Source organism: Martes martes, assembly GCF_963455335.1.
Source record: "Martes martes genome assembly, chromosome: 9".
NCBI lineage: Eukaryota > Metazoa > Chordata > Mammalia > Carnivora > Mustelidae > Martes > Martes martes.
Genome location: NC_137896.1, coordinates 42,130,024 through 42,153,151, shown reverse-complemented (window position 1 = coordinate 42,153,151; position 23,128 = coordinate 42,130,024). Strand labels below are relative to the sequence as shown.

General features: G+C 40.3%; 1 protein-coding gene and 1 pseudogene across 3 annotated transcripts in view; both read right to left on the bottom strand.

Annotated features, from left to right (window-relative positions):
- The window catches only part of DTD1 (D-aminoacyl-tRNA deacylase 1), a 175,099-nt gene that overhangs the window by 106,826 nt on the left and 45,145 nt on the right, over window positions 1–23,128 (bottom strand). The window lies entirely within an intron of this gene.
- On the bottom strand, window positions 4,822–21,414 carry LOC308349844 (large ribosomal subunit protein uL11-like; annotated as a pseudogene). The gene is made up of 3 exons: window positions 21,385–21,414; window positions 5,235–5,522; window positions 4,822–5,035 (listed from the first exon to the last, which is right to left on the bottom strand). The product of its transcript is annotated as a large ribosomal subunit protein uL11-like (transcript).

Here is a 23,128-nt window from a genome sequence, read left to right as displayed (position 1 = left end):
AGGGAACAATCCAAGAAGAAGATATAACAGTTGTAAATATTTGTGCACCCAACATGGGAACACCCAAACACATAAAAGTTAACAATAAACATAAAGGAACTGATCGATAGTAATGCAACAATAATAGGGGACTTTAACACCCCCTTACATCAGTAGATAGATCACCCAAACAGAACATCAACAAGGAAACATGGCTTTGAATGACACATTGGACTAGGTGGATCTAACAGATATATTCAGAACATTCCATCCTAAAACAGGAGAATACACATTCTTTTCAAGTGCACATAAAACATTCTCCAGAAGAGATCACACATTAGGCCACCCAAACAAGTCTAAACAAAATAAAAAAGACTGAAGTCATACCATGCATCTTTTCTGACCACAACATTATGAAAATGGAAATCAACCGCAAGAAAAAAATCTGGGAAGACCATGAATGTGTGGTTAAATAACATGTTACTAAACAATGAATGGGTCAACCAATAAATCAAAGAGGAAATCAAAAAATTCATGGGGAGAAATGAAAATGGAAACATAATGTTCCAAAATCCATGGGATGCAGAAAAAGCTGTTCTAAGAGGAAAGTTTATAGCAAAAAAAGGCCTACTTCAAGAAGCAAGACAAATCTCAAACAACCTAACCTTACACCTAAAGGAGCTAGAAAAACATGAACAAACACAAAACCACTAGAAGGAAGGAAATAATAAAGAACAGAGCAGAAATAAATAAAATAGAAAGTAAAAAAACAACAGATCAATGAAATCAGGAGCTGCTTTTTTGCCAAGATCAAAAAAATTGATAAACCTTCAGCCAGACTCATTAAAAAGAGAAAAAAAAAGAGAAAGAACTCAAATAAACAATATCAGAAATGAAAGAGGAGAAATAACCACCAATTCCACAGAAATACAAAGGATTATGAGAACAATTGAAATATTTTGAACCATAACTGAAATTGTGAAAAATTACATGCCAACAAATTGGACAAACTAGAAGAAATGGATAAAATCCTAGAAACATATTACATCCCGAAACTGAACCAAGAAGAAATGAAAAATTTGAACAGACCAACTACCAGCAATGAAATTGAATCAGTAATCAAAAAATCCCAACCAGACAGCATCACAGGGGAATTCTACTGAACTTTTTATTTTTAAGATTTTATTTATTTATTTGACAGACAGAGATCACAAGTAGGCAGAGAGGCAGGTAGAGAGACAGGAAGGGAAGCAGGCTCCCTGCTGAGCAGAGAGCCCAACGTGGGGCTCGATCCCAGAACCCTGGGATCATGACCTGAGCCGAAGACAGAGGCTTTAACCCACTGAGCCACCCAGGCGCCCCTCTACTGAATATTTAAAGAAGAGTTAATATCTATCCTTCTCAAACTATTCAAAAAAAAAAAATCAAAAAGGAAGGAAAACTTCCAAATTCATTCTATGAAGCCAGCATTACCCTGATACCAGAACCAGATACAGACACCATAAAAAAAGAGAATCACAGGACAACATCAGTGATGAACATAGATGCAAAAACCCTCAACAAAATACTAGCAAACCAAATCCAACAATATATTTTTAAAAGTCAGGGGTGCCTGGCTAGCACAGTCAACAGAGCATGCAACTCTTGATCCTGAGTTTAAGTCCCATGGTGGGGGTAGAGTTTACTAAAAGAAAATGCATATATATATATATAAAATCATTCAAAATGATCAAGTGGGATTTACTCCTGGGATATGAAGGTGATTCAATATTCACAAATCAATCAACATGACACATCACATCAATGAAAGAAAGGATAAAAACCATATGATCACTTCAACAGATGTAGAAAAAGCACCTGACAAATCCAACATCCATTCATGATTAAAACCTTCAACGAAGTAGATTTTAGAGAGAACATACCTCAACATAATAAAAGGGCATATATTAAAAAAAAAAAAACTCACAGCTAACATCATACTTAGTGGTAAAATACTAAAAGCTTTTCCCCTAAGATCAGAAATAGGACAACAATAGCCATTCTCACCACTTCTGTTCAACACAGTACTGGAAATTCTAGCCTCAGCAATCAGACAGCAAAAAGAAACAAAAGGCATCCAAACTGGTAAGAAAAACTTTCATTTATTTGCAGATGACATGATACCATATAGAGAAAACCCTAAGGACTCCATCAATAAACTACTAGACATGATAAATGAATTCATTAAAGTCACAGGACACAAAATCAATGTACAGAAGTCTGTTGCATTTCTATACACTAATAATGAAACAACAGAAAGAGAAATTAAGAAAACAATCCTATTTACAACTGCACCCTAAACAGGGCTGCCTAGGTGGCACAGTCAGTTGGGCATTTGACTTTTGGTTTCAGCTCAGGTTGCAGTTTCAAGGTTGTGCGATTGCGCCCTGCATCAGGCTCCACACTCAGCACAGAGTTTACACTTTCCCTCTCCCTCTGCCCCTCCCACCTGTGCACATGCACACACGTTCTCTCTATATATAATAAATAAATAAATCTTTAAAAAAATCTCACCCAAAATAATAAGATACCTAGGAATAAACTTAACCAAAAAGATGAAAGACCTATACTGTGAAAAGTATAAAACACTGATGAAAGAAACTGAAGACAAAAAGAAACAGAAAACATTCCATGCTCATGGACTGAAAGGACAAATACTGTTAAAATGTCCATACTATCCAAAGCAATTTACACATTTAATGCAATCCCTATCAAAATACTAACAGCATTTTTCCCAGAACAAGAACAAATAATCCCAAAATCTGTATGCAACCACAAAAGATCCAAAATAGCCAAAGCAATCATGAAAAAGAAGAACGAAACTGGAATTACCACAGTTCCAGATTCCAAGATATAATACAAAGCTGCAGTAATAAAAACAGTATGGTACTGGCACAGAAACAGACACACAGATCAATAGAACAGAAGCCCAGAAATAAACCCACATTTATATGGTCAATTAATCTTCAACAAAGGAGGCAATAATATGCAATAGGAGATAGTCTCTTCAATAAACAATGTTGGGAAAACTGCACAATTATATGCAAAGGAATGAAACTGGACCACTTTCTTACATCATACACAAAAACAAGCTCAAAATGGATTACAGACTTAAATGTGAGACCTGAAACCATAAAAATCTTAGAAGAGAGCACAGGCAGTAATTTCTCTAATATCAGCTGTTTTTATTGAAAAATCAGCACTTTTCTAGGTATGTCTAAGGCAAGGGAAACAAAAGCAAAAATTATTGGGACTACATCAAAATATGCCCATTTTCTTATACGTATCAATTGATAAGTATAAGATATACTTATCAATTGATAAGTATAAGATATACTTATCAATTGATACTATTACCCCATTTTATTTTTACCTATCTAACCATACACAACAATGGAATCTTGTAATTCTCATTTCCTGGAACACCAGTAAGATTGAGCATCTTTTCAAATCTTAGAAGCTATTTGTATTTCATGTGAGAATTGCCTGAAAATAGCCTTCTCCTAGTTTCCTATAGAATTTTGGCTTTTATTTTGTATTATTGATTTGTAGAAGTGCACTATGGATTCCAAGTACTAGATATTTGTTTATAAAAAAGAAAGTATTTCATAAATGGAGAGAGAAACCATGTTTCTGCATCAAAAGACTCAACACAGTAAAAAAGTTAATTCACTGCAAATTGATGTACAGGTTTAATGCAATTCCTATCAAGATCCCAGCTTAGTTTTTTATAGACAAGCTTATTCTAAAATGTATTTGAGAAAGCACAGGCCACAGAATAACTAAAACAAGGCTGGAAAGGAGAATAAAATGGAAGGAATCACTATGCCCAATACTAAAGCTTACTATATAGCTATAGTAGTCAAGACAGTGTGGTAGTGGTGGAGGGACAGGCACATAGGTCAGCGGAACAAAATAACAGAACCCAACAATGGATCTATACAAGCAAGTCCAGTGGTTTTTGACAAAAAGCATAAAAATGGAGAAAAAGACAGCCTTTTCAACAAATGGTGCTGGATCAATTGGACAGCCATAGGCAAAAAAAAAAAAAAGCACTCACCCTAAAGATGGGTGTGGACTGAATCAATGTACTGGTTGTGATATTATACCATACTTTCACAAGATACTGCCATAAAGGAAACTGGGTGGAGGGTACACTATATCTTGCTGTATTATTTCCTCCAGCTGCATGCAAATCTGTAATTACCTCAATTAAAAACTCTTTTAAAAAATGTTGGAAATAGGGGCACCTGATTCTTGATTTCAACTCAGGTCATAATCTTGGGGTTGTGGGATCAAAAGCCACACTGGGCTCTACGCTCAGCAGGGAGTGTGCTTCTCTCCCTCTCCTTCTGACCCACCCCTGCTCGTGTGTGCTCTTGCTCTCTAAGATAATTAAATCTTTTTTTAAAAATGTTGAGGGGCGCCTGGTTGGCTCGGTCAGTTAAGCGGCTGCCTTCAGCTCAAATCAAGATCCCAGAGTCCTGGGATTAAGCTCTGCATCAGGCTCGCTGCTCAGTGGGGAGACTGCTTCTTCCTATCCCTCTGCCTGCTGCTCCCCCTACTTGTGCACTCCCTCTCTCTCTGTCAAATAAATAAATAAAATCTTTTTTTTTTTTTTAATGTTGAAAACGGGAGGCAACGCTTTGGAAATTACTCCCATGATATCTTTGTTTATACAAATAAAGTTGATGTTGTGAGACCAAAAAAAAAAAAAAAAGTTGAAAATATATTCTCCTAGTCTAACTTTTTTTTTTTTGGTTGTCAAATGATCCTTTATTGAAATATTTTCCTTTGTATTTCTTAACTAGCCAGGCACTCCACTGTACCACTGCTGATGTCACCTATGATGTCATGAGGGTGGCGGCCATCAACACTGCAGCCCACAGACCCGGCAGTCTCCAAGATCTCTTTCATGTTCCACAGAACTCTCTAGCTACAGATTAGTGCCACATCTGTCCGGCAATGTTGACAATCCTTCAAAGGTGATATTTCCACTGTGTTTCATGTTTTTCTGCTACTTTCAGTCTCTTGGCAGGGTCTTTATTTTATTTTATTTTATTTATTTATTTGACAGAGAGAGACAGAAAGAGAGAGAACACCAGCAGGCAGAGTGGGAGAGGGAGAAGCAGGCCCTCCACCAAACAGGAAGCCCAATGCGGAGCTCAGTCCCATGACCCTGAGATTGTGACCTGAGCCAAAGGCAGACACTTAACGACTGAGCCACCCAGGCGCTCTCCTGGCAGTTTCTTGAGGGCTTTGATAATCAGGGCAGAGGCAAAAGGTACCACTTCAACTTGGGCCTGCCTGTTCTGAATGGTCTGTCTCACTATAACCCTCAGACCCTTCCAATCACTGGCTACCTTTGTGATGTCATCACCAGCCATTTTTGGAGACAGATCCAGGGGACAGATCTTGGGGGCCAGGGCAGATGTGGCATCAACTCCCCAACCAGTGCACCTCTGGTACATGACTTTGATCTCTCTGGGGTTGAACTTAGGCAGCTGGTGTCGGATGAACCAAGATTTGGGACAACAAAAGAAAGATGCACCTTGGCTTCCTCCAAGTTGAAAGCCAAAGACTCTTCTTTGTCTAATTTTTATCTTCTAAATTTCCTTATGGTATAAGAAGGGTTAATTTTTATCTAATCAAATTCACTTCTCTCTTTATGTCTCCTGAATTTATCTAATTTTTTAATACTTTGCAGTTTTCTTGAAGTTGTTAAAAGAGCATTGATTTTGGGGTGCTTGGGTGGCTCAATGGGTTAAAGCCTCTGCCTTCAGCTCAGGTCACGATCCCAGAGTCCTGGGATTGAGCCCCACACCGGGCTCTCTGCTCTGCAGGGAGCCTGCTTCCCCCTCTCTCTTTGCCTGCCCCTCTGCCTACTTGTGATCTCTGTCAAATAAATAAATAAAATCTTTAAAAAAAAAAAAAAAAAGAGCATTGATTTTAAAAAGTCAAAAGTTTTATGCTAGGGCCATCTGGGTGGCTCAGTCAGCTGAGCGTCCAACTCTTGGTTTCAGCTCAGGTCATGATCTCAAGGTCATGAGATCGAGCCCCGAACTGGGCTCTGTGATCAGTGGGAAGTCTGCTTGAGATTCTCCCTCTCCCTCTTTCTCTGCACCCCCACACACTCACATACACTCATCCTCTCTTTCTGTCTCTTTCAAATAAATCCTTAAAAATAAAAAAATAAAGAAAAAGTATTTTATGCTAAGTAAAGAAGTCTTTAAAAGTACTGTTTTAATTAGTCATAAGAAACCCTATGAAACTTAAAAAAAATAAAGAAACCTAGGCATGAACTTAAAAGAATGATGTTTAAATGATCTCAATTTCAGGCTTAGTTGATATGACAAGAACACAGAAATTAACATCATAAATAGAATGGCAAAAGCACATGGATATGTAGTTGCTCCTGAAGGAGGGAAGAAAGATTCCATAAAGCAAATTAATTAATTAATTACATATTATATAATATATAATATATATTATATATAGTACATTATATGTAAGTATATAATATACAAATATAATCTATATTATGATAAATAAATAAAGTAAATCTTCGAGCGCCCCCTACAATTCCCCCCAGCCCATGTCAGCCCAAGCAGTCACAGTGATGGCAACAAGGCCAAAAGTGCAAGCCAACACCAGGTGCTGTTTTTGGTCAAGCTATTCAGCACCTAACTCAGGATCTGGCACATCAGACAATATCCCAGAAAGATGTCTGTTCCACTTTTCTTGTGGGTACACAAAAAGACCTTATTTTGAAATTTTAAATTCTTCTGAAGAAAGCAACCATGCACATTTGAGTTACCTGTACTTACAGATTTTTTTTTTTTGAAAGAGAGAGAGAGCCAGGGAGGGGAGGAACAGAGAGAGAAGGGGAGAGAATCTAAAGCAGCTCCACATCCACTGTGGAGCCCAATGTGGGGCTCCATCTCATGACACAGAGATCATGACCTGAGCCGAAATCAAGAGCCAGAGGCTTAACCAAATGAGCCATCCGGTACCCCAATTTTCTTTTTTTTTTTTTTTAAGATTTTATTTATTTACTTGAGAGAGAGAGAGAGAGCATGTGCATGCACAAGCAAGGCAGAGAGGGTGCCGAAGAGGGACAGGAAGAAGCTGACTCCCCACTAAGCGGGAAGCCTGATGCAGGGCTCCATCCCAGGACCCCAAGATCATGACCTGAGCCGGTCATGATCAAGTGTCAAGGCAGACACTTAACCAACTGAGCCACCCAGGCACCCCATCAATTTTTTTTAAGATTTTATTTATTTATTTGTCAGAGAGAGAGAGCACGAGTGCATGAGCAGGGGGAGTGCAGGCAGAGGGAGAAGCAGGCTCCTCACTTAGCAAGGAGCCCAATGTGGGACTCGATCCCATGACCTGAGCCAAAGGGACTCTAACCTATTAAGCCACCCAGGCAACCCACCGATTTTCTTTTTTTAAATAAAGTATTCATCCAGACATCCCAGACATTGTAAACAGAATTATAAAGTTCTGTGTTCGACGCCTAAAATGTGCCAGAGATACCAGTCCAGGCACTTTACCTACTTTCTATACAGAAAGGTGAGTAACACAGCAAGCCAGTGTTGAACCAGAGATCCCATGCCTCAGAGTGCTATTTCTCAAAGCACAGGCTCATGTTGTACACATCTTCAACTGCTAACCAGTGTCCCAGCCTTGGATAAGTGGGTCAGCTGGTTCTACCAAAAATTCTTCTTTGTTGCTAACATGGACTGTGTTCATAATAAATACCTCAGAGAAAGAGAAGCATAAGTATCTTAACTCCATCATATTTAACCAGTGGGGTAAGAAAAACAAACAGCATCAACAAAATGAAAAGACAACCAAAGGAATGGGAAAAAATATTTGCAAATCATATATAAGCTAAGGGGTTAATATCCAAAATACATAAGAAATTCATACAACTCAGCCGCAAAAAAAACCTCCAATAATACCATTTCTGAATTGGGCAGAAGACCTTGAACAGACATTTTTCCAAAGAAGATATACAAATGGCCAAAAGGTATATGAAAAGATGTTCAACATGACTAATCATCAGGGAAATGCAAATGAAAATTACAATCAGATATCACCTCACACCTGCTAGAATGGCTATTATCAAAAAGACAAGAGATAACAAATGCTGGTGAGGGTGTGGAGAAAAGGGAACCCTTGGTGGTGGCAATGGAAATTGATGCAGTCATGACAGAAAACAGTATGGAGGTTTTTCAAAAAGTTAAAAATAGAACTACCACATGATCCCATAGTTCTACTCCTGATTATATATCCAAAAGAAATGAAATCACTATCTCGAAGAAATATCTGCACCTCTATGTTCATTACAGCATATTTATAGTAACCAAAACATAGAAATAACCTGTGTCCACTGGCAGATAAATGAATAAATAAAGTCTGATATATCTATCTCTGTCTACCTACCTATCTATATAATGGAATATTATTCAGTCATAAGAAAGACATCCTGCCATTTTGCAACAACATGGATGGACCCTGAAGACATTATGCTAAGTGAAAGAAGTTAGAGAACGATAAATACTATATGATCTTACTTATATGTGGAATCCAAAATAAATCAAACTCCTATAAAGAAGGTAGAGTGGTGGTTGCCAGGGGCTGGGGAGTGGGAGAAATGGGGAAGTGTTGGTCAAAGACTATAAAATTTCCATTATAAGATAAGTAAGTTCTGAGGATGTGACATACAACACAGTGTCTACATTAACAATACTGTTTTATACACTTGAAAATTGCTAAGAGAATGTTAAATGTTCCCGCCAGAAAAAGAAACTTGTAATTCTCTGAGGTGACAGAGGTGTTAACCTCAATGTGGTAATCATTTCACTATATATATATTGTGTACCTTAAAGTTATACAATGTTATATGTCAATTACATCTCAATAAAGCTGGCAGAAAAAAAGAAAAATAAAGTCATGATCCTCCTCTTCTAACACTCCTACTAACCAAATTATCTGTGTGTTTATCTGGGGTTCAGCACAAACTACAAATTATTAGTGGCCATTGAGAAATGAAACTAGAGGGCACGATTCCTTCATTTCAGAAAGAAAGTTAAATTTCATCAACATTTGCATGTATTAATATCTACTGCAAAGACATAAAGCATTACAAGCATTTAATTATCAGAAATTAAGTAAAAATAGAAGAGAAACTGGTAACAGTTTGATATTTAGACCTACAGTTAAATCTTCAATACACACACATCCCAGGCCTATAAGCTCTCACCCTGAAATGCTCTTCCCCCAGATATCCATGGAAAGAGGCTGAATAAATAACTTTGTGTGGATAGGCTAACACTAATGAGGCAAAGCTTATAGCAAAACACTGGGCACCAAATATTTATGATAATTCAAGCTTTTCCTACCTATAACATGGATTTTCAGAAGCCTCTGCCTGGCCTTAAGTTCACTTTCTAGCCATTTCTCCAAGATCTGTCCCTCAAATCTCAAGGATTACAGCCCACACATTCAGCCACAGACCTCATAAACCACAAGTAGGCTGATGATCCTGTGAATTCTTGCCTTCCCATGACGAAAGAGCCAGGAGAAAATCCTTGGATTTGAAATACTGATCTATGAAAAGAAGTCAGAGGCAAACATTCGGGACAGGCCAAATGGCAATGGCAAACAGGGAAAATGCCCAATCCTAGATGGAAAGGCTCTGAAGAATACTCCAAATGGATCTGGCTCCTGGATTTAAACTTCATTACAGAACTATGAAGGGTCCCCCACCAGCAACCTCATGCTTTGATCCTACAGCTCCTCGTAATAAAGGTACTCGTAGTCACTGGAATTTTTATCCAGCACAATCAATCAATCAATCAATCAATAAAATAAGCTCAATCCTAAAACATTTGGTCTGAAAAATACACTCAGTTGCTTCCAGGTTTAAGTACTAAACAAATCTCACAGCATTTTTTAAATCTCCCTCATTATCATAATTAACATTCCTATAACACACTGCATAATTCATGTCCCCTCACACTCCAGTTCATTCTTCAAAATAGCCCATGAAGTCCACAGGGCAGGGATCATCATCCTCTTTGTTCCCCATGACAACCTTGTAGGCAGCAGAGATCAGTACTGGAATTCAAACCTTCTGATTCAAAATCTCTACTTCTGCCCACCAAACTTTGATGTTGATGAGGGCCACTTTCTTTTGATGGTTCTTGGTTTTGATTTGTTTTTCATTAAAATCCAAAACAACACAGTGGCCATGAGACCCAAATCTCCAGTATTATGTAACTGTAATTAATACTATTTTTTCAATAAATGAAAAATTCAGTGTCACCGAGCCTTATCGCTCCTCTGTCTCCCACTGTGGTAGCCAGCCTCCAAGATGGCCCCCAAGGATCCTCACTTCCTGGTTTTCAGGCTTTATGTACTCCCTTCCCACAGTGAATAGGGCTGACCTATGTAACCAACAGGATATTGTGGAAATGATGGTATGTGACTGATGACCCTCCTTGTTCCCTCTTGAACTGCTCACCCTAGAGAAAGCCAGCTGCCATGTTATACGCCATATCCCACAGGCCTAGAAGGAGGCCCATGTGGACAGGAACCCAGGCCTCCTGCCAGTAGCCAAGCCCAAACTGCCAATCCTACTGACCATCCTGAAAGCCCCAGACCATCCTCCAGCCCTAGCCAAGCCTTCAGATGACTGCAAGGCCAGCTGATAACTACAACCCCACAAGAGACCCTGAGCCAGAACCACCCAGCTAAACTATTCCTGAATTCCTGACTCACAGAAAGTATATGAGATAATATATATGTATTGATATTTTAAGCCACTACATTTTGGTTAATTTGTTCCACAAGAATAGAGGACCTATATACCCATATCTCTTTACAAGATTCCAGGCACTCTGTAGACTTGAATTAAGGTAGCAATGAGAATAATTTTCTGCTGATTGATCCAGACCCCCTCAGTCTGACCCTTCTGTATCTAAGCCCATATTAGGATAATCCTATCCTGTGGCCACAGGAGGTTATGGAAAAGTGAGAATTAAAGCAGTTTTAGGTCTTATTTATCTTAAAAGTCCCCAAGACTATTGGAGGTTCTTTGTCTACTGTCTAATAAATAAGAAAGACTTTCTTTCCCCTGGTTTGTTCTGGCATACTGTCAACAGAGTAGTAATACATGAACTACAAAATGCCTAGTGCTGGGTTACATTCAGCAGTGTGGGGCCTAGCTTGGGGTTCTTGGGGGATTCTCAGTTCATCGGGCTAATTTGTAAAGTAAGAGAAACCTGTGAGCAAAGACAGCCCACCTATGGGCGATAGGGATATGCAAACAGGAACCTGAGAACAACTCTGGCTTTAGTTATAACACCACTCCCTTTGAAAAAATTCAAGTAAGATCTGTAAATTAATAACATATCCATGCTAATTTCCTGGTTTCAACCACTACACTATGGTTATGAAAGATGTTAATATCAGGGGAAGCTGGGTAAAGGCACACAAGTACCCTGTGCGCTATTTTCACAACTTTTTAGACAGTAGTCCCCCCTCATCTGAAGTTTCGTTTTCCATGGTTTCAGTTACCCATGGTCAAATGTGGTCAGGAAGCAGATGATCCTCCTTCTGACCTATCATCAGAAGGTCAACAGTAGCCTAATGCTACGTCACAGTGCCTATGTCATTCACCTCGCTTCATCTATTAGCACAAGCATTTTATCATCTCACATCATCACAAGTTGGGTGAGTATAGTACGATAAGGTATTTTGAGAGAGAAGACATTCACATAACTTGTGTAATTGCTCTATTCTATCACTAGTTATGGCTGTTAATCTCTGACTGTGCCCAGCTTATAAATTAAACTTTCACAAATACATAGGTATAGGACAAAACATAGTATATATAGGGTTCAATACTATAAAACACAGTATATATAGGTTTCAGAGTATATATGGGGTTTCTGGAATGCATCACCCACGGATGTCACAAACTATTTCAAAATAAAAAAGTTTAAAAAATAAAATACATTTAAAGCAACAACAAAAAAAGAACATTGCCACTAAAATACAAATGACACTAAATCCATTCCTTGAAGGGCTCCTTGAAAGGTGTAGTTTTCCAGAATGTACTTGGAAAGGCTGTTCCAACATGGTCATAAGAGGAGTCTAGCTTGATTTCAAACCTCCTATTCCCTGGTAGGCAGACATCAAGTGTTTGGGAATGCACTATACCTTATGTTCTCAGCCCCTCATGAAGTGAGTGATTTAGATGAGACTATGAGCAAAGGTGATGCATAAGAGTTGATGAGGTGACACTATCCCTCTCTTCCCCTGCCTGGGAGGCCAGTGTTATAAGCTCGAGGGAGTCTGGACCCCCAAGTCAGCAAACGGAGTAGATCCCCTCCAATGCACATTGTACTTTGGTGAGATTAACTTCATGGTAAGCCATAGAGGTTCTGAATTTGTGTGCTGCAGCAGCTAGTATTTAAGATAATCCCAATAAAGATACTTCCATTCAGAAAATAACCTAAGCCTTCTAAGAAAAAAAGCAAAATTGTTAAAATTGATCAGGTCACAATATCATCAAAAGGAAAAATGAAAATATCTAAACCTCCTCCATATCTAGATGTTCCTTCCATTATCCAATAGAAATACACCAGCAGGTAAAGATGTGTTTACAAGCATGTTTCTGCCACACTGCCTGTGTTAGAAAAAAAATGAAAACAAACTAAATCAAATAGGGAAGAATACAGCAAATAGGGAAAGAAGACAGCCACTCAGTGAAAAATTCTCTATGGTCCCCACAACAATCCCCCTGATGTGTGACGTGCTCTCCCACACTTCCTCCAGCTGAACTCAACCCTCAGGGCCCACAGCCCTGCCATACACACGGGAAGACCCAATCAATGAGAACTTTCTGTGACAGATGACAGTCTGTCCTGATACAGGATAATGCAGATATGGCGATTTATTATACTATCCTCTGTGAGTTTGAAGTTCGCTATAATACAAAGTTGTAAAAATGAGTATTTCAGAAAAATTGCCATAATTAAAACTGACTAACCCTTGTAATAAACAGAAATTATCATGCTCACTAAAAGGGGCAGAAAGAACTAACCCAGGCACATAAAGCAATTAATCTAGTACATCAGTGGTTAGTATAGGCTGTTAGCTGATTAACTCATTAGCCTACTATAATCACTCACATAAACTCAGTGGTAATCAAAGCTATTTGTATCTAGATTAACTTAAGATTGAGTTCCTGAGCTTGTCTGGAAAACAAAGATACTGAATAGGAAATACTCCCTCATTTCCTACACTGCCCTATAAACCCTAAAATTCAGGGTTCTTGTCTTGGTATAACTGAAATTAAATTTAAATGTGATTATCATAACATAGCTAAATATCCTAAAAACCAAAAACCCTCTCTGAAATAACTTTATAATTTAAATTACAGATTAAAATAAAATAAACGGGGGCACCTGGGTGGCTCAGTCATTAAGTGTCTGCCTTCGGCTCAGGTCATGATCCCAGAGTCCTGGGATCAAGCCCTGAATCAGGCTCCCTGCTCAGTGGAAAGCCTGCCTCTCCCTCTCCCATTCCCCCTGCCTGTGTTCCCTCTCTGGCTTTAATTAAATCTTTAATTAAAAATAAATAAATAACATAGATCAATGGAACAGAACAGAGAGCCCAGAAATAGACCCTCAACTCTATGGTCAACTAATCTTTGACAAAGCAGGAAAGAATGTCCAATGGAAAAAAGACAGTCTCTTCACAAATGGTGTTGGGAAAATTGGACAGCCACATGCAGAAAAATGGAATTGGACCATTTCCTTACACCACACACAAAAATAGACTCAAAATGGATGAAAGACCTCAATGTGAAAAAGGAATCCATCAAAATCCTTGAGAACACAGGCAGCAACCTCTCCAACCTCAGCCACAGCAACTTCTTCCTAGGAACATCGCCAAAGGCAAGGGAAGCAAGGGCAAAAATGAACTATTGGGACTTCATCAAGATCAAAAGCTTTTGCACAGCAAAGGAAACAGTCAACAAAACCAAAAGACAACTGGCAGAATGGGAGAAGATATTTGCAAACGACACATCAGATAAAGGGCTAGTATCCAAAATCTATAAAGAACTTACCAAACTCAACACCCAAAGAACAAAGAATCCAATCAAGAAATGGGCAGAGGACATGAACAGACATTTCTGCAAAGAAGACATCCAGATGGCCAACAGACACATGAAAAAGTGCTCCACATCACTCGGCATCAGGGAAATACAAATCAAAACCACAATGAGATACCACCCCACACCAGTCAGAATGGCTAAAATTAACAAGTCAGGAAATGACAGATGCTGGCGAGGATGGGGAGAAAGGGAAACCCTCCTACACTGTTGGTGGGAATGCAAGCTGGTGCAACCACTCTGGAAAACAGCATGGAGGTTCCTCAAAAAGTTGAAAATAGAGCTACCCTACAACCCAGAAATCACACTACTGGGTATTTACCCTAAAGACACAAATGTAGTGATCCAAAGGGGCACATACACCCAAATGTTTATAGCAGCAATGTCCACAATAGCCAAACTATGGAAAGAATCTAGATGTCCATAAACAGATGAATGGATAAAGAAGATGTGGTATATATACACAATGGAATACTATGCAGCCATCAAAAGAAATAAAATCTTGCCATTTGCAACGACATGGATGGAACTACAGGGTATTATGCTGAGCAAAATAAGTCAATCAGAAAGACAACTATCATATGATCTCCCTGATATGAAGAATTTGAGAGGCAATGTGGGGGGTTTGGGGGACAGGGAAGGAAAAAATGAAACAAGATGGGACTGGGAGGGAGACAAACCATAAGAGACTCTTAATCGCACAAAACAAACTGAGGGTTGCTGGGTGAGGGAGCTAGGGAGAGGGTCGTTGGGTTATGGACACTGGGGAATATGCTATGGTAAGTGCTGTGAAATGTGTAAACAATTCACAGACCTGTACCCCTGGGGCTAATAATACATTATATGTTAATAAAAAATAAAAAAATGTTTAAAAAAAAAAGAAAAATTAATTAATTAATTAATTAAAATAGACGCATGATCCATACACATGTATTCATTTTCCCACCTGTGACTATTTTTTAAAATAAAAATGATAATAATAATAATAATACAATCTTAACCAAAAAACACTGTTAATACTGAGTAATGTTTAAGAAAGGAGGTTCTTTTAACACTATAAGATACTTTGATTTCCATATGTATAAAACTGAAGATTCCCTTATTAAGCTAACCTTTTATGCAACAAAATATTTTTTCCAGCCTGTCAAACTCAGACAATGCCTCAGACTCTGAGATACACAGGTTAAGGAGACAAGCCAGAGATTCCCAGAGCTTTGGAGTGGAGAAATACCACAGAATGAAGAAGCTCCGAAGAACAGCTTTGCAAGCAGGTACGGAGGGACTCTGGTCACTACCATCCAACCTTTGGGGAGAAAAGAACACACAGACCTGTAAACCTCAGGGCAACTATAGAGTGAACCAAACGTGCACTTCCAAGGTCAAACAGCAAGGACATGGACACCTTTCTAGAAGAGCTGACTCCTGGAGTCACCTACTGGTCTGAGAAATCCTGAGGCTTTGTTTGTTTAAACAGACCACATAATAAATCAGACAGTATTTAAGGAAATTCAGTCAGAAATCGGAGGCAGTGCAGTCTGAAAGACAGTCTTCTGTTGGAATGCAGCTCTCCCACCTAATGGCCATGTCTCATGACCTTGAGCCAGTCATTTAAGGTGAGGACTGAGCTGCTCCCCTCCCTCAGTCCTTGTGAGGGTCACATGTGTAGATGTGGAACTTAAAAACTGTCAGTTCTCAAATCCGTTTTTATTAATAATCGTAGTCTGCTATTTATTACAATCCACTTTCGTGTATAACAATTTCATTTTTGAAAAGCAAGGTTTACTTTTAGAGTTATAGACTTCAAAAAAGAAACCGTTTCACAATATTCATTTAAAAAAGAAAAGAAACTTTTGGAAAGAACACCAGAGCTATTAAGGGGGTGCCTGACTGACTCAGTCGATAGAGGATGTGAGTGACTCTTGATCTCAGGGTTTCAAGTTCAAGCCCTATGTTGGGTGTAGAGATTACTTAAAATTTTTTTAAATAAAATAAAATAGGAATGTTTGGGTGGTAAGTTGGTTAAGCGCCCAACTCCTGGTTTTGGCTCTGGTTATGATCACAGGGTCATGAGATGGAGGACGTGGACCCACGTCAGGCTCCATGCTCAGTGTAGAGTCTGTTTAAGATTTTCTCTTCCTCGGGGCACCTGGGTGGCTCAGTGGGTTAAAGCTTCTGCCATCGGCTCGGGTCATGATCCCAGGGTCCTGGGATCGAGCCCCGCATCAGGCTCTCTGCTTGGCCGGAGGCCTGCTTCCTCCTCTCTCTCTGCCTGCCTGCCTGCTTGTGATCTCTGTCTGTCAAATAAATAAATAAAATCATTATAAAAAAAAAAAAGATTTTCTCTTCCTCTCCCTCTGCCCCTCCACCCCATGCTCACATGCTCTCTCCCTTGCTCTTGCTCTCTCTAAAATAAATAAATCTTTCTAAAAAATGAAATAAAATAAAATAAAGACAGAATACCAGAGCTACTACCCAAAGTTAGATGGCAGATCAGAAGTTTATGAACTAGCATGAACTTTCAAACAAGCAGGCTTTCTGTCTGATTTGCCTCTCACATTAATTATAAGCCACTGAGAAGTAAAATTATTCAGTTTTATAAGCTTCCTTAATTTTTAGAGTATTTTTATTTCATACTCAAAAGTGAAACTGAGCTACTACTTCATTTATTTGTACACTTTAGATCAATATTAAAATTCAAACAAAGATAACTTGTGGAATCTGGCCATTGTTCTTAATTAATATCCGGTAACACAGTATTGAGCCACAACATACCCATCACATCCACAGCTGAATGAGCCCTTTTTGCTCCAGGGAGTTTCAGCCACCCTGGCAAAAATTTGATTTCTAGGGCACCTGGCTGGCTCAGTCGGAAGAGCATGGGACTCTTGATCTCACAGTCATGAGTTCAAGCCCCAAGATGGGTGTAGAGAATACCTAAATAAAACTTTTTTTTTTTTTAAATTAGATTTCTACAGCAAATCAGCCAGCCTGTTCCCAAGCATCTCCCCCACCCCACCCCAATCCCCAGCACCACCTCATCCCTCACATCTGAGGTATGCCGTACTGAAGGTGGGAGTGCTCTTTCAGAAGTGAGACCCAAGGGCCCAAGGGAGGCTGGAAATACTGAACCTGGCAAGGCCCTTGTCATGGTCTTCCCTGACACCCTGTCCAGCGACACACTTCATAAACAACTGGAACCAGAAGGGTCACTTCATAAGTCCCTGCAAGAGTGTTTGCCCTTGCCCCTTACCCCTCACCACCTTCTGAGGCCTCCAGGCTATACCTGACTTGGTCCAAAATCTGGATGGGCCCATGCAGGCTCGCCTGCCAATTCCCAAAAAGAAGCCAAGCAGGAACCAGAAAGGAAAAGTGTTGCCAAGGACCCCACTGACTTCTAACCCTCCCAGGAGCTACTCTACCAGACTTAACACATAAAATGGATATGGGACTTTTCCCTCACTGCTTTACAGAATACTTTACTCTTACAACTACTATGTTCCTGGTAATATTTATTGACAATCCCACAAAGTGCCTAGAAGTACACTTAATTTTAAGGATGGGGTACATGAGAATATACAAAAACCTAAATGAAGACCCTTTTGAACGCTTTCCCCTTGACCCATCTCTGACATCAGCCCTGGCTGCTGCAGACAGTTGCATGCAAGCTCCAGCTCGGTTGACAGCTGGACTCCTTAAGCAAGCACTGAGGGTCTTTGTGCCTCAGACCTTCTAGGAAGCCATGCAATCCTGCTCACCTGTTTGGATAGCCAATGGGGACAGGACCCAGTAGCTAAAGGCCCCACCTCCCATCTTCTGGATAGACAACCCCGAAAGACATTCTGTAGTCTTTAATAGGTGGGCTGGTTAAAAATATAGCAGTTACACCCCCATCTCTATATAACTATAAGAATCTGGTGAGCCCTATGCCCTAATCCTTTGGAGCCACATTCCTGGCCTACATCTTGTGTTATACCCCAAAAGAAGGAATTCTTACCAGATCCAATTAGAACAGTGGTTTTTAGCATTAGCTGCATGCTGGAACCCCTAGGGAACCTTGTAAAGTCTTGATATTCAGACTCCTTTCCAGAAAAATAACATTGAACTATCTCAGGGTGGGGCAGGCTGCCCAGGGCTCACCCTTATACCAGGACCCATGAGTTCCAACACTGGCCAGGAGGGTAGTCAGCCCAGCCCTGCAGAGAGGGCCAAAAGAAGCAGTGAGGCCACTCTTAAGGGGCCCGGTCTTGAGAGTTTAAGACAGATCCTCTCTTTATCAGAACGTACTGGAGACAAAGGATCCACGAAAGTGGGAGGCAGATAAATGGATTATGTACCAACAGTCTTCGCTTTTCTATAACTGGAATCACACTACAAGTATTCTTTGGAGAAATGCTTATTTCATACAATAATATAGCCACTATGTTTTCTCACATAAGTCCATATACTTCTATTGCATTCGATTTTTTAAAACTAACTAGCCAGCTCTAACACCTTTATTGAAAACCCACCTCTTGCCCAATGATCTGAAACGCTGCCTTTATTACATACCAAACTTCTCCTAAATAATTCTTTCAGGTCTCTCATCTAGTTTGCTAATAGTTTCTCTCTTGCTCTGCACCATTTGTTTTCATTACTAGAGTGTCGTAATACATTCTGATATCTAGGAAGGTCAGGATGTTCTGTGAGATTTTTTTTTAATTACATTCATCTCTTTAATTCCATCAGAATTTATTTTAAGGTATAGTATAAAGTAAAGATCCGAAATGACTAATTTTCCATTACTGCCAACTAGTTGCCCAATTACTGCTTACTGAGACATCCTTCCATCTATTAATCTGTAATGTCTACTTGGTAAAATAATATATTCTTACACAGTAAATAGCACATATTCGATTCTCAACTGCCTATTGCCTTCCTTTAACTGGTCTAAGATCCCTGTCCCTGGGGAACTTACATGCTAGCAGGGAAATAAACAATAAGCTTTCCAAAATAAATAACCAACAGACACAGTTATAACATTTTAGAAGGTGATAAGCCTTGCAAAGAAGAGGTGGAGAGGGCAAGGGGAACTGGGAATACAGCGCAAGAACGGAGGGAGAACAGGCTGCAGTCTGAAGTAAGGTGATCAGGGTAGATGGGGCAGAGGTACAGGCTTTGTTATGAAGAAGGATGGCAAGGATAGGAGGCCACAGTAATTTAAGGAATAGAGGAGACCTTTTAAAAACACTGCTCCTGATGTGGGCCCCTCTAAGTTGATGATGCCACCATCCCCTAGTCACTTCCACCAGAAACCAAGCCACCCATCTGCCATGATCAAGCAGTCCCCTCCTTTCTGGATCATTGTCCCCGCTGCCCATCTGAATGACACTCGGATCCTGTCTAGACTGGTCCAATGCCGTGCTCACCTCTCAGGTCCCCACCTCTCCTGTCTTACCCAGTCCAATCTGAGAGGGTCACAGCTAAGGAGCAAACATGACCTTCCCATCCTGCTGAACTATCCACAGTGGCTGCACACTGCCAAATGACCAAGCCCCAAGCTCCTTACCGGGACCCTGAATACCACTGTCATTCTTCCATCCCATCTGCCTGCCTCTCCAGGCGCACTGCCCTTCTCCCCAAGTGCAGCCTTCTTGCCACGAGACTGAAACTGCTTGTTATCCCATCGGGCAGGTTCAAGCCTCCCTCCCCTTGTTCATGCTCTTCCAGGAACGTGCCAGCTCCTGCCCAACCTTTCAGACCCAGCCACCTCTTCTTCACTCTTCAAGCCTCAACTCAGATATTTGATATCTACTCATGGACATCTGTTCTGATGACCAATGCCCCACCCAAAGCTCTGTGTATTCCACTCCCTCCCTCAGCACCAGGAAAATGTTGCCTCTCAGAACTGTCCCAGTGTGATTTCCATCTCCCTAAAGAAAGGAACCTTGCCTGATTTCTCTTTCTTGTATCCATGACTAAACCAGAAATCAGGCACATGAAGAGTACAGTCAACAATACTTACTTGTGAAAAGGGGGAAAAAAAATGTAACTGGCCCAATTTCTACATATACAGGTATGGATCAAGAACAGAAATTAGCCTCCTACTCAAAGAAAATGGAAATACCAGTACATTCTGGAAGATATATATTCATAATGCAAATATTATTTGCATTTGTTATTTCTGCAATACTTGGCCTTTGAGACTTACAGGTGAGTTGATAAGAGGAGCAGAGAAAGCTGGCAATCCTTTCCCCCACTGTCAGGGCTTTACTTTACTCTGCTGACCTGAAGTTAAATCCAAATGTAAGCGGTTCTTTCAGGCCAGAGCTGAGGAATATGAAATGCAATCGGCTCATAAGGCTTATTAACATGTGTGCCCTCCTCAGCCGGCATCTGATCACCATCACGGTACACAGAGACCAATGCCTGTACAGTGCCTAACAGTCTCCAGTGGGGACTGCAAAACCGTTTGGGGTTGTGGGGTTCTTGCAGAGAATAAAGACCTAAGGGAAAACTTTTCAACAGAGAGAGCCAATGAAGGCAGATGAAGGAGGTCGTATAAACAGCCAACTATTGGGATGCCTGGGTGGCTCAATCAGTTAAGCCGCTGCCCTCGGCTTGGGTCATGATCCTGGGATTCTGGATCAAGTCCCGCATCCGGCTCCTTGCTCGGCAGGGAGCCTGCTTCTCTCTCTGCCTCTGGCTGCCACTCTGCCTGTTTGTGCGCTCACGCGCTCACGCACGCTCGCTCGCTCTCTCTCTCTGACAAATAAATAAATAAATAAATAAAATCTTAAAAAAAAAAATAGTCAACTATCAACATTACCAAATCTCAGATTCTGGAGCTAAAAAGGTCCCCAGGGATCCACCTTGCCAAACCCTCTAACCTGAAACACAAAGACACCAAACCTGAGGAGCTCCATGATGTAGCCAAGGTCACCTAGTAGCCATTAAGCCAGAATTCCCAACTACCCAACTCCCAGACTGCTTTGGGCTACTCCTCTCTTCCTTCCTTCAAGCTCCTCAAGAGACTTCAGGAGGGAAAATAAAGAAAGGAGGGAATAGCTATATACTTTGTATTGTGTGTATTCCCCCAGCATTTAATTGAGACAGATGGGGCGAACAGTAGACGGTGTGCCTGGGAACAGGCCCATCCTCCATGCCAAGATGCTAACTGGTTCACCAGTGTTTACCTGCAGCCCAAGCACAGCGTTCAAGCCCATAATGACATTTTTCTTCTACAACAGCCACTTTCCTCTTACAGGAAAAAATGCCAGGCCATGCCAGCAGCCAGTTCATCCCAAGCCCTGTAACCACAAAGACACGGCTCACAGTGAAGGCTGGGCATAGTTTCCCGGCTCTTGCCCTTGCCCAGAGAGGGCTCACTTCTGCCTTGTTCTCTCTCAGAGGGGACAAATGTGAGTTGGTACTCATTAGACTGACATCTCCAAGACCGGCAGAGGCAATCTGAGGCCCCAGACAGCATCACTTCAAATGCCAAATACTGTGTATCCCTAGAAAAGATGCAGGGAAAAAACCTCAGAATTACTATCTATACCGCAATCCTAAATCAAGGCCTGAAACAAGTTAACGTGTGCTCCGCTGAATGCTGAAATACCAGCATTTCATTTTCACAGCCTTAACATATATAGTACTTCAACTGCTATGGACAAAAATCCACGAAAGCCCCAAACCAGCTCCTGGTTGTGGTTACCGCTGTTACTGCTGTCTTTCAGGCTGGAGGCCACAGGCCTTTTCCCTACGAATCACAATTTATGAAAGTCACATTCCCACCAAACACTGTTTCAGCCAGGAATGAGATCCGCAACACAATGTAAATGTTAAGATATCTCTGTGGTTCCTTTGTAGTCCACTGTTAATCAACAAGCCAGGAGGAATTTCCCAAGGTTGTTATTTAGCATTAGAAACAAAACGCTTGAAACACCCACTGACAGTAACACAGAGACATCTTTTCTAGGTATTGAGACCACATCTCCAAAGCTACCAGGAGCCAGTGTTTAAGTGGACTGCATTTTTCCAGACTTGTAGGAAGACACAACTGGCCATGTGCCTTAGGCTCTGGTGGAAGGCTGCAAGAAATCCAAGAGTCCTGAATTTATGTATTTATTTATCTTTAGAGAATTCCATATCCTGTGACTTCATAAAGTAAGCTGGGCTCTGACCTAATTCCTCTCCTTCTTCCCTTGATTGGCCTAATGTCATGCATCCATATAGAACTGATTTATCACCAATCTATCCCAGGTACTGAAATAGGCTTGGAATGAATTCCTGGACATACTTCTCACCTCACACAATGCCAGAGCCAAGGAAGGGATCCAAAAGGAGAAATGAGCAAGTCTTTCAATGTTTCAGGTCTATTATTCTTAACCTTTCATGATTCCTCCTCCGGTTTCATTTCATTAAATTCTATTAAGACAGACATGAAAGAAGCCTAAAAGAAAAGTTGGCTGAGCCTACCTGGTATTTTATTCACAGTTCACATCTGGGTGAAAGGCCTACATTTTCAGCCCCTTAAAAATGATGGGTTCTCCCAAAATATCTCTCTCCTGAATAAAGCTATATACTTTTGAGGCAATTTGTCATTAATAATAATTCTCACTCAGTGAGATGCTAACTTTGTGCAAATACCAGTAAAACTTCCACACACCGAATGGGATGACAACTTTTCCAGCGTAAAGATTCAGAGCCAATATTAACATTTGCTAAAGCTGGTTGTTGCTGTATTATTCTCTACACTTTTGGCATGTTTGAAATACTTCAAATTTTTAAAATAATAATAAAAATCTACTGCCTAGAAAATCTACATCCACAAAAAAATGTAAAAAAAAAAAAAAGGATTTTTGCATCATTGTTAGTAACAATAAAAAACTGTCAATAACCCCATAAATCCATCAAAAGAAGAACAGCTAAACAGAA